Consider the following 12,801-nt stretch of genomic DNA (forward strand, 5'->3'; position numbering starts at 1 on the left):
TAGGTTTCCTTTGAATCTATAAATTAGGGCCAGGAAACTGTTAAGAGAAAACAATTAGTACCAATGATGTTTTGATCTTGATAGAAAAGTTAATCTCAACGTGACAAAATTCTATCAACATTAATACTTCCATTACAAGTAAACCAAGCTACTAAGAGCTTGCACCTTATGTTCCAAGTCACGTAGCTGGTAGATGAGGGCAGGGCTAGAATCTGAACCTAAGCGTGAATGAATCCAAAGCACACTGTCTTCCTGTCATCTTGTATTCTTGTCAACTATTGACCAAGGATATGCGTGATATGAACGTTTTGGGTATGTGTAAGAGATGCCCAAGTATGTGTCATGTCTGTTGGCTGTTGTCATACATATATCTGTATGTGGAAAAGATAGCTTGTCAGTGTGTCATCAGGTGCGCTGAAAATCATGACCATCTGTCCAGTGGAACAATTCAGTACCATAACCCAGTAAAGAACTGAGTCACGGTGACCTCAATTTAACAACGACTTATTGGCATGTGGTGTGGCGGCTCACGCCTGTTAATCCTAGCATTTGGGAGGCTGTTGCAGGAGGATTTCCTTGAATTCAATGTCCAGCCTAGGCTTGAGAGTAAAACTCAATCTAGAAACAAACAAACTACCTAACAGGCCCAGAAAACAAGGCCCAGCATCATGGTTCAACAGGTAAAGGCACCTGTCACCAGCCTGACAGCCCGAGTTAGATCCCTGGATAGGACTCACATGGTAGAGGGAGAGGACCTCTGAGTTCGCATGCATACAATGACACATATGTCCCTTCCCCCACCACACACACTAAGTGACTGTCACAAAAAATTTAAACAAACACAAACAAAATACTATATGGAATGGAAAGAAAAGAAAAAACCTTGTTGAATTTCTATTGCATGTCAGCCTTCTTTTCAGTTTTTGGAGACAGGGTTTCATGTAGGTCATCTAGCCCAGGCTGGCCTGGAACTCATTATGTAGCCAAGAATGACCTTGAACTCCTAAACTCCTGATCCTCCTGCCTCCACCTCCCCTGGACTGTGATTATAGGTGTATACCACCACATTAAACCAGCTTAAATAAACAAAATACAGATCTAATGTTTAGAGTTACTCTGTGGCAAGTAGTGTTCACATTTTTTGTTTTCTGTGGTCTTCCTAGACTCCTTGAAAAGAGGTGATATAATGATGGTTCCCATTACACATAAACTTGGAGAAGCTAAGTAACTTTGAGTAACATTGCACAGCCACTAAATACAGACAGAACACAGACTCTGGTGATTTGTTTTGTTTTTGTTTTTGAGTCAGGGTGTGACTATATAGCCTTGCCTGGCCTGAATTCACTATATAGATCTGGCTGGCCTGGAACTCACAAAGATCATCCTGCCTCTGTCTCCCAAGTGCTGGGACTAAAGGCATGAGCCACAATGCACAGCCATTAAAAATTAAAAAGCAAAAAACAAGGGTTGGAAATGTTGCTTCATGATAGAGTTCTTGCTTAGAATGCATGAGGCCCTGGGTTCAATCCCTAATAACAGATTAAAAACATCTAAGTGAGAAATTAATTGTTGGCGGTAATCCTTCTACCCAGTGTCAGTTAATGTCAGCTTCTTGCAATCACATTGATATTTCCTATAGAAATCTCTATTCCCACTGGGCAGTGTTGGAACACAACTTTAATCCCAGCACTCAGGAGGCAGAGGCAGGTGGATCTCTGAATTCAAGGCCAGCCTGATCTACAGAGTTCCAGGAGAGTCAGGGCTACAAAGAAACTTTGACTTGAAAAACCAAAAAAAAAAGAAAAAGAAAAAAATAAAGGAAGAAATCTTTATTCCCTCACAAGAGAAGAAAAAAATAAAATAAAATAGAAAGCTGAATGAGAGGATATACTTTGGTAAGAAGGATGTGTCTTAGAGTTATCCATTTAGAAAAGAACAGTGAAGCACTCCATGGAACCAATAATCATCCAATAAATCTATACATTACTAGAAGCCCATTCAATGTATTCTAGAACGTTATCAGTGTACCCATGAACTTTTTCTCCATTAAGCCCTCCTCCCTCCTTCTGTGTTTATCTCCCTTTCTCTTGGATAATTAGAGTCCCTGACTCCCATTTTTCCATGTAGCCATCGTAGACTTTGGTTTTCAGTGCCAGGAGCAGCTATAACAGCAGATTACAACGTGGCTGTCATCCCTCACTCAGATGGATCTCTAGAACGATGCCTGATAGGAGCAATTTCACAGGCTAGAAAATAAAGCTGATCATGAACAGAGTTACTTTTTTATGGGGGTGGTATATGTTTTTTGCTTTGGTTTGGTTTTGTTTTTGTTTTTGTTTTTTTGTGGTTTGTTTTGCTTTGAAAAAGGGTCTCCCTATGTAGCTCTGGCTGTCCTGGAACTCACTATACAGACCAGACTGGCCTCACACTCACAGAGACTCTCCTGCCTCTGCCTCCCCAGTACCAATGCCTGGTTTCAGCATTACTTCTTCTTCTTTTTTTTTTTTTTTTTGGTTTTTCGAGACAGGGTTTCTCTGTGTAGCTTTGCGCCTTTCCTGGGACTCACTTGGTAGTCCAGGCTGGCCTCAAACTCACAGAGATCCGCCTGGCTCTGCCTCCCGAGTGCTGGGACTAAAGGCGTGCGCCACCACCGCCCGGCTTCTTCTTTTTTTTAAAATGATTTATTTATTTTTATTTATGTGCAATGGCATTTTGCTTGCATGTATGTCTGTATTAGAATGTTGAATACTTGGAAGTGGAGTTACAGACAGTTGTGAGCTGCCATGTGGGCATCAGGAAATGAACCCAGGTCCTCCGGAAGACCAGGCACTTCTCTTAACCAGTGAGCCATCTCTCTAGCCCCCAGAGTTACTTGTTAAGCCCTTCATTCTCCAATGATAGGATCCATCTTGTGAACATCTTTTTCAAACACCAGTCTTATGCACAAAGCCATGTGATGATATATTGTGTACCCTAATAAAATTTGCCTGAAGATCAGAGAACAGAACAAGCCACTAGATTAAACATAGATGCCAGGCAGTGGTGGCACACACCTTTAATCCTAGCACTTGGGAGGCAGAGATCCGTCTGGATCTCTGTGAGTTCAAAGCCACCCTGGACTGCATTAGATTGACTCAGTCTAGGAAAAGAAACAGAGCCAGGCAGTGGTGGCACACACCTTTAATTCCAGCACCAGGGAGGCAGAGGCAGGCAGATCTCTGAGTTTGGGGCCAGCCTGGTCTACAGAGTGAGTTCTAGGACAGCCAGGGATATACAGAGAAACCTTGTCTGGAAAAAAAAAGTGTGTGTTACCATTGTCTGGCCTCTATGTTTAATCTAGTGGCTTGTTCTGTTCTCTGATCTTCAGCCAAAGTTTATTAGGGTACACAATATATCACCACAAAGCCATAGGTTTGATTCCTGGCACTGGAAAGAAGGAAGGGGGAATGGATTGGGGAGGGAAGCAGGGAGGAAGCACTGAGGAATGCAATCTTTTTAAAATATTCTGCAAGTGGAAGGAACAAATCCTTCCCTTTTAAACCACAAGAATACTCGAATGTTGGGTCAAGGTACCAAAAGATGGCAGCATGCAATTCAGTCTGAGAAAGTTCTGACCTGGACCGCTTTCAGTCTCAAGTATCAGATAAGCTTCTGCAGCAAGCCATGAATAAGTTAAAGCAGCTGCCTAAAAGAAGAACGCAGCCCTGGAGAAATTCACCAGTGGCTGGAAAGGAGGTGCAGCTGTCACTGAGAACACTGATTTTCCAGTCCCAGCCCCACCACCCACTCTCAACGACCACCTCACCTTGTATCATTAAAATAAGCATGCTGAGCGCGTGTCTCTTCATCTGTGAAATGGGGTTAGTTGAGAGCTGGGGACTCAGCTCGTTAGTGAATTACTTGCTTGACATGCACAAGACTCTGGGTTCAATCTGAAGTACCACTTAAAAAAAAATGGAGTTGACATTAACCCCCTCAGAGGGTTACAGGAGGATTACATAAAATACCATGTAAAACGCTTAGCTTAGCTCTGTGCCTAACCCATGGAAAATGTTTTACATGGTTAGCTATTATTGCCTATGTGTAAGGGGGTAAATATTTATCCCACTGCTCTGACACTACCCACTGGCAGGCATCCCATGATCAGTGTCTCACAACGGTGATTGTCTGGGACATCTGTGACGATGGGAAAGGTTGGGCAGAATGTTTGTGGACTGAGAGGTTTTTTTGGAATTTATCTTCAAGACCAATTGGTGATTTTGTCATGGTTTTCCTTTGCCTGACATCTGCTAAGATTCAAAAACAAAAAGCTATGTGAATGCTCACCAGCTTCGTGCCACACAGGAAACAGAAACAGCTGGTAATCAAAACCTAGAAAAGCCCATGTTCTTAACACCCTGGAATTATCTTTGGGCTTCGTTCATTTGTTTGTTTAAGACAGTCTCCTGTTGCCCAGGCTGGCTTTGAGTTTGTTGTGAACTCAACGAGGATCTTAAAGGAAGTCCTTGAACTTCTGCGCTCCTGCCGCCAGTGCTCAAGTGCCTCAGTTATAAACGTGTAATGGGGACCAGAACTTAAGGCTGTGTCCATGCTGGACAAGCACCCTACCACCTGAAACACATCCCCAGCCCCACCTCCAACTCCTGGTCCTCCAGCCTCCCGTGTTCCGGTGCTAAGACGACAGGAGGGCTGCTGCCACGTTTGTCTAAGGATCTTGTTGTTGGTATTGTTTTTTTGTTTTGTTTTGTTTTTTGTTTTTGTTTTTGTTTTAGTTTTTTGGTTTTTTGAGACAGGGTTTCTCTGTGTAGCTTTTGGTGCCTGTCCTGGATCTCATGCTGTAGACCAGGCTGGCCTCGAACTCACGGAGATCTGCCTGGCTCTGCCTCCCGAGTGCTGGGATTGAAGGCGAGCGCCACCACCTCCTGGTTCGCCACCACCGCCCAGCGGTATTGTTTTTTAACTAAGTAGTAATACTGAACTAGTAAGAAACCTTTTTGTTTTGGTTGAAAGTGGCAGTTCAGCCAGGTATTGCAACATGGCCATAATCCCAGGATTCTGGAACTGGAGACCAAAGAAGGATCAGGACTTCAAAACTATGCTTGGCCACAAAGCAAATTTTGAAGACAGCTTGGGTTATTTGGTTCCCTGTCTGAAAAAGAAAAAAAGAAAATGAAAAAAAAAAAAAAAAAAAGACAATTCAAATCAAATGGGGGTGGTGATGGGGGGACATATTTATTACACCATGAAAAGTCAGTCTCCGAAACTGAAAGTGTTGTAGAGGTCAGGGAGAGAGTCCTTACCCAGCATGTAGGAGGTCCTGGCTTTGATCCCAGCATTTGGGGGGGGGGGGCAGTAGAGGGAGATGGAAAATTCTATTCAATTGTTCGTTTGCTTATTTTGCAGCACTGGGGACCAAACCCAAAGACTTGTGCACACTGGGCAAGCCCTCTGCCATGGTTCCATCCCCAGCACTTCTTTTTCTCTCTCTATACACTGTGCTCAGCCCCCAGTTCCTGGGTATGTTCCTCTATATAGTGCATCTTGTTTTAAAGCTGTATGTGTCCATACTAAGAACAAAGGTACAGCTGATAAATTTGGATTCTTCGGTGTTTCCCAATACTGCCACTAATGTCATGTACTCCAATCCTGAATATTGTCATTGATACCATACACACACAGGAAATGAATCTAAAAGTTTTCTGATATTAGTAGCGGCCCCCCCCCCCCCCCCGGCCCTTTTTGTACTAAGGGTTGAATTTCAGGCCTCATACATGGTGAGCAAGTTCTCCTTTTACTGATACTGTTTTTAAGTTTTTATTTAGTATGTTTGTATGCATGAATGGTGTATATGTGGTGGTTAGTGATTTTAGGAGTTGGTTCCCTCTCTCCAGTGTGTTCCAGAGATCAAACTCAGGTCACTGGGCTTGGCAGCAGTGTTTTCACCCACCGAGTCTTCTGGTCAACCTCGATATGGTTTTCATACTCACTGATAATAACAAGAGCCTTTTCCCCCAAAGTTCTGGTTTTATGTAATATTTCAGCTTGCTTAGTACTTGAGCTTTCCTGCTTAAACTGCTTTTCCCTTGCCCACTGTCCAGAAACTTCCGAGCAGGGGGCAGAGATCTGATACAGTTATCAAATGGCACTGTGTAAATGGTCACCCATATACCCCCTTTTCGTAAGTTTCCCTCACACAGAGCGTGGGATATTGTAAATATGGAACTGAAGGCAACTGAGGAGCCAGCCAGATGGCCTATGAACCAACCCTGGCAACCTGAGTTCAATCCTACATGGTATAGGGAAAAAACATCCCCCAGTAGTTGTTCTCTGCTCTCCACACACTGTGACATGTGACATGCTCTCTCTCTCTCTCTCTCTCTCTCTCTCTCTCTCTCTCTCTCTCTCTCTCTCTCTCTCTCACACACACACACACACACACACACACAGAGAGAGAGACACAGAGAGAGACAGAGACAGAGACACAGAGAGAGACAGAGAGAGAGTAAATTGAAATAATTTGAAACTTCAAGTTGAGTTGAGTGGTTCTCAACCTGTGGATCATGACCCCTTTGGCAAACCTTTTATCTCCAAAAATATTTACATTACGATTCATAACAGTAGCAAAATTACAGTTATGATTTAGCAACAAAAATGATTTTATGATGGGGGTGGTCACCACAACATGAGGACCTGTACTAAAGGATCACAGCATTAGGAAAACTGAGAACCACAGCTTTATGAGGACTGGAAGGTCAGAACTGGAGACTTGTGAAGTGTTTCCAGCTTTCATAATGAGTTTCACAGCAATCGCACTGAGGACGGATTGCAGCTTAGTGTTTTGTTTTGTTTGTTTGTTTTTTCATGTGGCAAAAAGATGTTGGACCAGGGGTGGAGGAAAAGTGGACTGAGAAGAATGGCCATTAAAGATCCAGAGCTACACCATCCTCATTTGGCCTCCTAAAAGCAAAAGGAAACTTCTCGGTCTGGTCTAACATCGTATAGACTCCAAATGAACAATCCTGAAAAAGTTAGCATGGGCGCTTCCCCTGGCTTTTAATCTTAGCACTCAGAAGGCAGAGGCAGGAAGATCTCCATGAATTCAAGGCCAGCCAAGGCTACATAGTGAGACTCAGTCTCAAAACAACAAACATAAAAAAGCCTCCCTTGGGCCATTTGCTTCACCAAGCAGTAAGACTTTTGAGTCACTCTCCCACAATAAGTACACAGAAAGGATATTCCCAAAAGGAACGTAGGATACTTTTGCCAGAAAAAGAGAAATACAGGACAGACAGAAACAACAGATGTTCACTAACTACAAAGTAGAAGTTAATTGTTGGTGAGGCCAAATGATGCAGTTCTGTGGGCATGCTGGTTACAGGAGTTCTGTAGGCATGCTGGTTAGAGGAGTTCTGTGGGCATGCTGGTTAGAGGAGTTCTGTGGGCATGCTGGTTACAGGAGTTCTGTGGGCATGCTGGTTAGAGGAGTTCTGTGGCATGCTGGTTAAAAGAGTATGGAGACACCTAAGGTGGAAGAAACCATCACCTCACTACAGCAAAACTGCCTGTCTATGATCTCTTCTGGGAAATAGGGCATGCTAATGCAATGGGTTATTTATTATTATTATCATCATTATCATCATCATCATTACCATTACTTTTATTCTTTTATTTTTATTATTGCTTTGGGGTTTTGTTTGATTGTTTGTTTGTATGGTTTTGGTTTTTTGAGACAGGGTTCTTTTGTGTGACAGCCCTAGCTGTCATAGAACTCATTTTGTAGACCAGCCTGGCCTTAAACTCACAGAGATTGCCTGCCTCTGCCACCAGAGTGCTGGGATTAAAGGTGTGCACAATCCACTGTCTAATAGGGTATTTTTTTATTTTAATTCTGTGTTTATGGGAGTTTGTCTGCATGTGTGTCTGTGAGCCACCTGGATGTAGTGCCATTAGAAGCCAAAAGAGAACATGAGATTCTCTTGAAACAAGAGTTATAGACAGTTGGGAACAGCCAGGTGAATGTTGGGAATAAAACCCAAGTTCTTGGCCGGGCGGTGGTGGTGGTGGTGGCGGTGGTGGTGGTGGCGGCGGCGGCGGCGGCGGCGGCGGCGGCGGCGGCGGCGGCGGCGGCGGCGGCGGCGGCGGCGGCGGCGGCGCACGCCTTTAATCCCAGCACTTGGGAGGCAGAGCCAGGCGGATCTCTGTGAGTTTGAGGCCAGCCTGGGCTACCAAGTGAGTTCCAGGAAAGGCGCAAAGCTACACAGAGAAACCCTGTCTCGAAAAACCAAAAAAAAACAAAAACCCAAGTTCTCTGGAAGAGCATCCAGTGCCATCTCTCCAGGCCCAGGATATACTTCGAGACTTAAAGTTTCGCAGAGAGGCCTACTAGAAAATGCATGGTTCATGTGACAGTTGGAACTGTGGCATGCATGTTCATCCCATGGAGAAGCATTCCAAACATTCCTAGAACCTCAGATAACCCTGCAAACATCCGGCAGGTGCAAGAACCCAGAAACACCCACAGGTCAAACACATAGTACCAAAGTAGCGGCAAATTTTGAGGACTCCAGCATGCGAGGGAGCCTTTCTTTGCCTAGAGTTCTCTGTCACGCTCACCCCACAATTGCTTCTCTCTGTACACTGTAGGTAAACAACATTCATGTACTCCATTTGATTTCTACTTTCTACACCTATTCCAATGTCTAACACATCACAGAAAATGTTGTGGAATGACTGAACTGATAGACAGTACTCATTGAATGTCAGCTATGTTCGCCATGCCAGGCTCTGGATGTAGACATGAGTAAGAAGGTACACTCCTAGCTTCAAGAACATAGCCTCATGGGAAAGAAAAACTCTTTGGTTATAAATGACACAAAAGCAGACCCAAAGCAGCTTAAGGAAAACAAGAATATTTTGGCTTCCACATGCTTTTAAAGTATTTTTAGGTAGGTAGCAAACGGGTTTTTTTTTGTTTTTTTTTTTGTGCCAGGTTGGCAACAGAGTTCAGCGGTGGATTACATGTTCAGCATGCGTGAGGCCCTGGGCTAGATCTCTCTCTGCCTCAATTCCACCATTTATAAAAGGGAGTAATAATCATCCACACTTAATATGGTTATTGAACACAATAAAATAAGTTCAGTGTTTCTAATTCTCCCTGATACAGGATTGAACACTCAATAAACATTAAATGTTTCGTTATTTCTCCAAAATGCCAGAGAAAACCTTATGACGCCCCAGGTTCTGATTGAATCTGAAGGTCAGCTTGCCATTCCTGAGCTGGACCTAGGGGAATGCTGGACACCAGTTTACTCTGATAAATACATCCCATCCCCAGGACGCCCTAAACTCAGCATGAACACCCCTGAGTAGACTGTGAATAAAGGAGAAGCTGCTTCCCAGGAAGAAACTAAGGTACGGTGACCAGAAAGAAAGACAATGGTTGCTAGCTAGCAAAGACAAGAGATGAGCAGCGCGATTGGCTTTGTGGGACAGTCTGACTGGCGCCATGATCAGGATAAGCATCAAAGCCAATCTGGGGAGCTCTGACCTAGACAGGAAAGAACTGAAGAACGAGAACCCCCAACACACACACACACACACACACACACACACACACACACACACACTCCCCTCGCCCTGCTGCCTGGCTGACCGGAGAGCTCCCAGGCTCACATCGTCCCTGTTTTGCAGCTCCTAGGGCTGGCACATCCTTGTCCCTGGTCCGGTTTTCTATTCACTATGAACTCTTAGGGGTTTTATTTGAACTTTCTCTTCAGCTTTATCATTCAAAACACCCAGATGGGGCTGGGGATCAGGCGCAGAGGCAGAGCTCTGGCCTAGCAAGGGCAATGCCCAGGCTCATCCCCAGCAAGGGGGTGGGGACAGGAGGGGGACGGGAGGGGGGGGTGCCCTGTCAGTTAGCATGGTGGTTCATGCCTACAGCAACAGTACTCAAGAGGCTGAGACAAGAGGATTACAATGAGTTTAAAGCTAGCCTGGACTATAGAAGTGAGAGGTCTGAGAGACAGTTTAATGAGCAAGGCACTCACCAAGCCTGACAACCTGAGTTTGATCCCCAGGACCCACATGGTAGAAAGAGAGAATTGACTCTGGAAAGTTGACCTCTGATCTCCACACAAGACCATAGCACTTACACGTCCTGCAGGCACACATATGTGCAATAAAAATACATATTTAAAAAAACTTCAAGTGGTCAGGGGACTGGGGAGACAGCCCAGTCAATAAAGCGCAAGAATGAGGACCTGTGATCCAATCCTCAGAGCCTACTTAAAAGCTGGGTGTTGAGACTGGAGAGATGGTCAACAGGAAAGAGCACTCATTGCCCTTGCAGAGGACCAGGGTGTGGTTCCCAGCATCCACATGGTGGCTCACAAGCATCCATAACAGCAGTTCCAAGGGATCTGATGCCCTTGGAACTTCCACAGGCACCAGGCATGCATGCAATGCACATACACACAAGTAGGCAAACACTCATACACAGGAAATAAAAATAAATAGATCTGATGGGCGGTGGTGGCGCATGCCTTTGATCCCAGCACTTGGGAGGCAGAGGCAGGTGGATCTCTGTGAGTTCGAGGCCAGCCTGGTACACAAATTGAATTTTTGGTATACAAATTTCTCTGTTACACAGAGAAACCCTGTCTCAAAAAAAAAAAAAAAAAAAAGTAACAAACAAGCAAAGAAAGGGATCAAATGCCTACAATCCCAGCACCAGGAGGGTGGGAACAGGAAGATGCTTGAGGTTTGCTAGCCAGTCAGTCTATCCAAATGGGCAAGCTCCAGGTTCGGTAAAAGACCCTGTCTCAAAAAATAAAGTGGACAGTCATTCTGAAAGACACCTCTGGCCTCCACATACATGTGTATATACATGTGTACAAACATACAAGAATAAAATAAGAAGTGAAAACAAAAATCCCAAACAAACTCCGCTCAAAAAAAAAAATTGTGTTCTGGATTGGGAATATAGCTCAGTTGGTAGAGTTCTGACCTAGCATGCATGAAGCTCTGGGTTTAACCTCCAGGTTTCTGTAAACCAGACATGGTGGATGATAGCTGTATCAGAAGGATCAGAAGTTCAAGATCATCCTTGGCTACAAAGCAAGTTTCAGGCCAGCCTGGGCTACATGAGACTGTCTCAAAAATAAAAAGAGAAAGAAAAAAAAAGGGAGAAAGAAAGGAAGGAAGAGGGTGCTGTATTAAATCCTATTCCCATGCCATTTCTAGCTTTGGTGACTCCCACTTCATTATCAAGCCACAGTCAGCTCTCCCATACACAAATGCAAAGATGTCCCACACCCCTACTGCTTGGGATCTAGACAATGCATTAAGAAAGCTAGCCTTGCTCTCAGATCCTGCTCACACAATGGGAAGAGCACAGGATTGAGACACCTTGGTTTCCTGGGAGGGAACATTCCAGCTGTGAAAAACCCAAAGTTGTAAATTGTCAGCTGGTGACTGCCCATGAAACCTGTCAAGATGCCTGACAGCTCAGCTGAGAACCTAATTACCAGTTACAAAGAGAGACAGGAAAAACGTGTTGCCAGAGAGCTCCTGGTCAGACAGAATGAGGTGCAGTGTCCTGGCCTCATCATCAGCCTCCTCCTGCTCCAACTAGAGCAACACACATTAGTATAATTGACAGTGCACATGTTTACTGTCTGAACAAAGGAACCATGTCCAGCCACAGCCCTGTGTCAGCTGAGCCTTTGGCAATCACATGAATTCAACAGTGGCATCTGAGTTGGCAGCATAAACACTTTGGGTATTCTTGATGCCAAGGACAATATCATCCTATACTTAACTTTTCTCTGCGGTTCACACAGACTGCAACCACTCCTCCTTGTTTTTCTGGAGTGAAGGAGATCCTTCAGGAGGGATAACAACTTACCAAAGGTCACACAGTCAATCAGCAGTCCAGCATCTTCTCTTCCAAGAGGGAATATAAAAATATTACAAGAGGGCTAGAGAGATGGCTCAGAAGTTAAGAGCACTGGCTGCTCTTCCAGAGGACCTGGGTTCAATTCCCAGCACCCACATGGCAGCTCACAACTGTCTGTAACTCCAAGATCTGACACCCTCACACAGACATACATGCAGGCAAAACACAAATGTACATAAAATAAGAATAAATAAGTTATTTTTTAAAATTACAAGAAAACCATTGGCATAGTGGGTAGAGACAGAGATGGCCAAGCCCAATAGCCTGAGGTTTAGTCCCAGAATCCACCTGATGGAAGGAGAGAGAGCCAACTCCTACAAGTTGTCCTCTGAGCTCTATACCCATGTTGTAGTATACACCCCACTCCTCCACATACACAGAAAAAAAAATAGATGTGAAAAGGAATAATATCAACAGGCGGTGGTAGCTCAGATCTTTAATCCTAGCACTCGGGAGGAGGGTCACTCTGTGAGTCTGAGGCCAGCCTGGTCTACAAATCGAGTTCAGGACAGCCAGGACTACACAGAGAAACCCTGTCTTAAAAAAAAAAAAAAAACTAGGGCTGATGAGATGGCTGGAGCCAGTAAAGGCACTTGCCACTGAGTCTGATGACTTGAATTCAATACCTGGAACCCATGATAGAAGGAGAGAACAAGCCGGGCGGTGGTGGTGCACGCCTTTAATCCCAGCACTCGGGAGGCAGAGCCAGGCGGATCTCTGTGAGTTCGAGGCCAGCCTGGTCTCCAAAGCGAGTTCCAGGAAAGGTGCAAAGCTACACAGAGAAACTCTGTCTCCAAAGAAACCAAAAAAACCAAAAAAAAAAAAAAAAAAAAAAAGGAGAG

The sequence above is a fragment of the Peromyscus eremicus genome, chromosome 8a (assembly GCF_949786415.1).
Source record: "Peromyscus eremicus chromosome 8a, PerEre_H2_v1, whole genome shotgun sequence".
Taxonomy (NCBI): Eukaryota; Metazoa; Chordata; class Mammalia; order Rodentia; family Cricetidae; genus Peromyscus; species Peromyscus eremicus.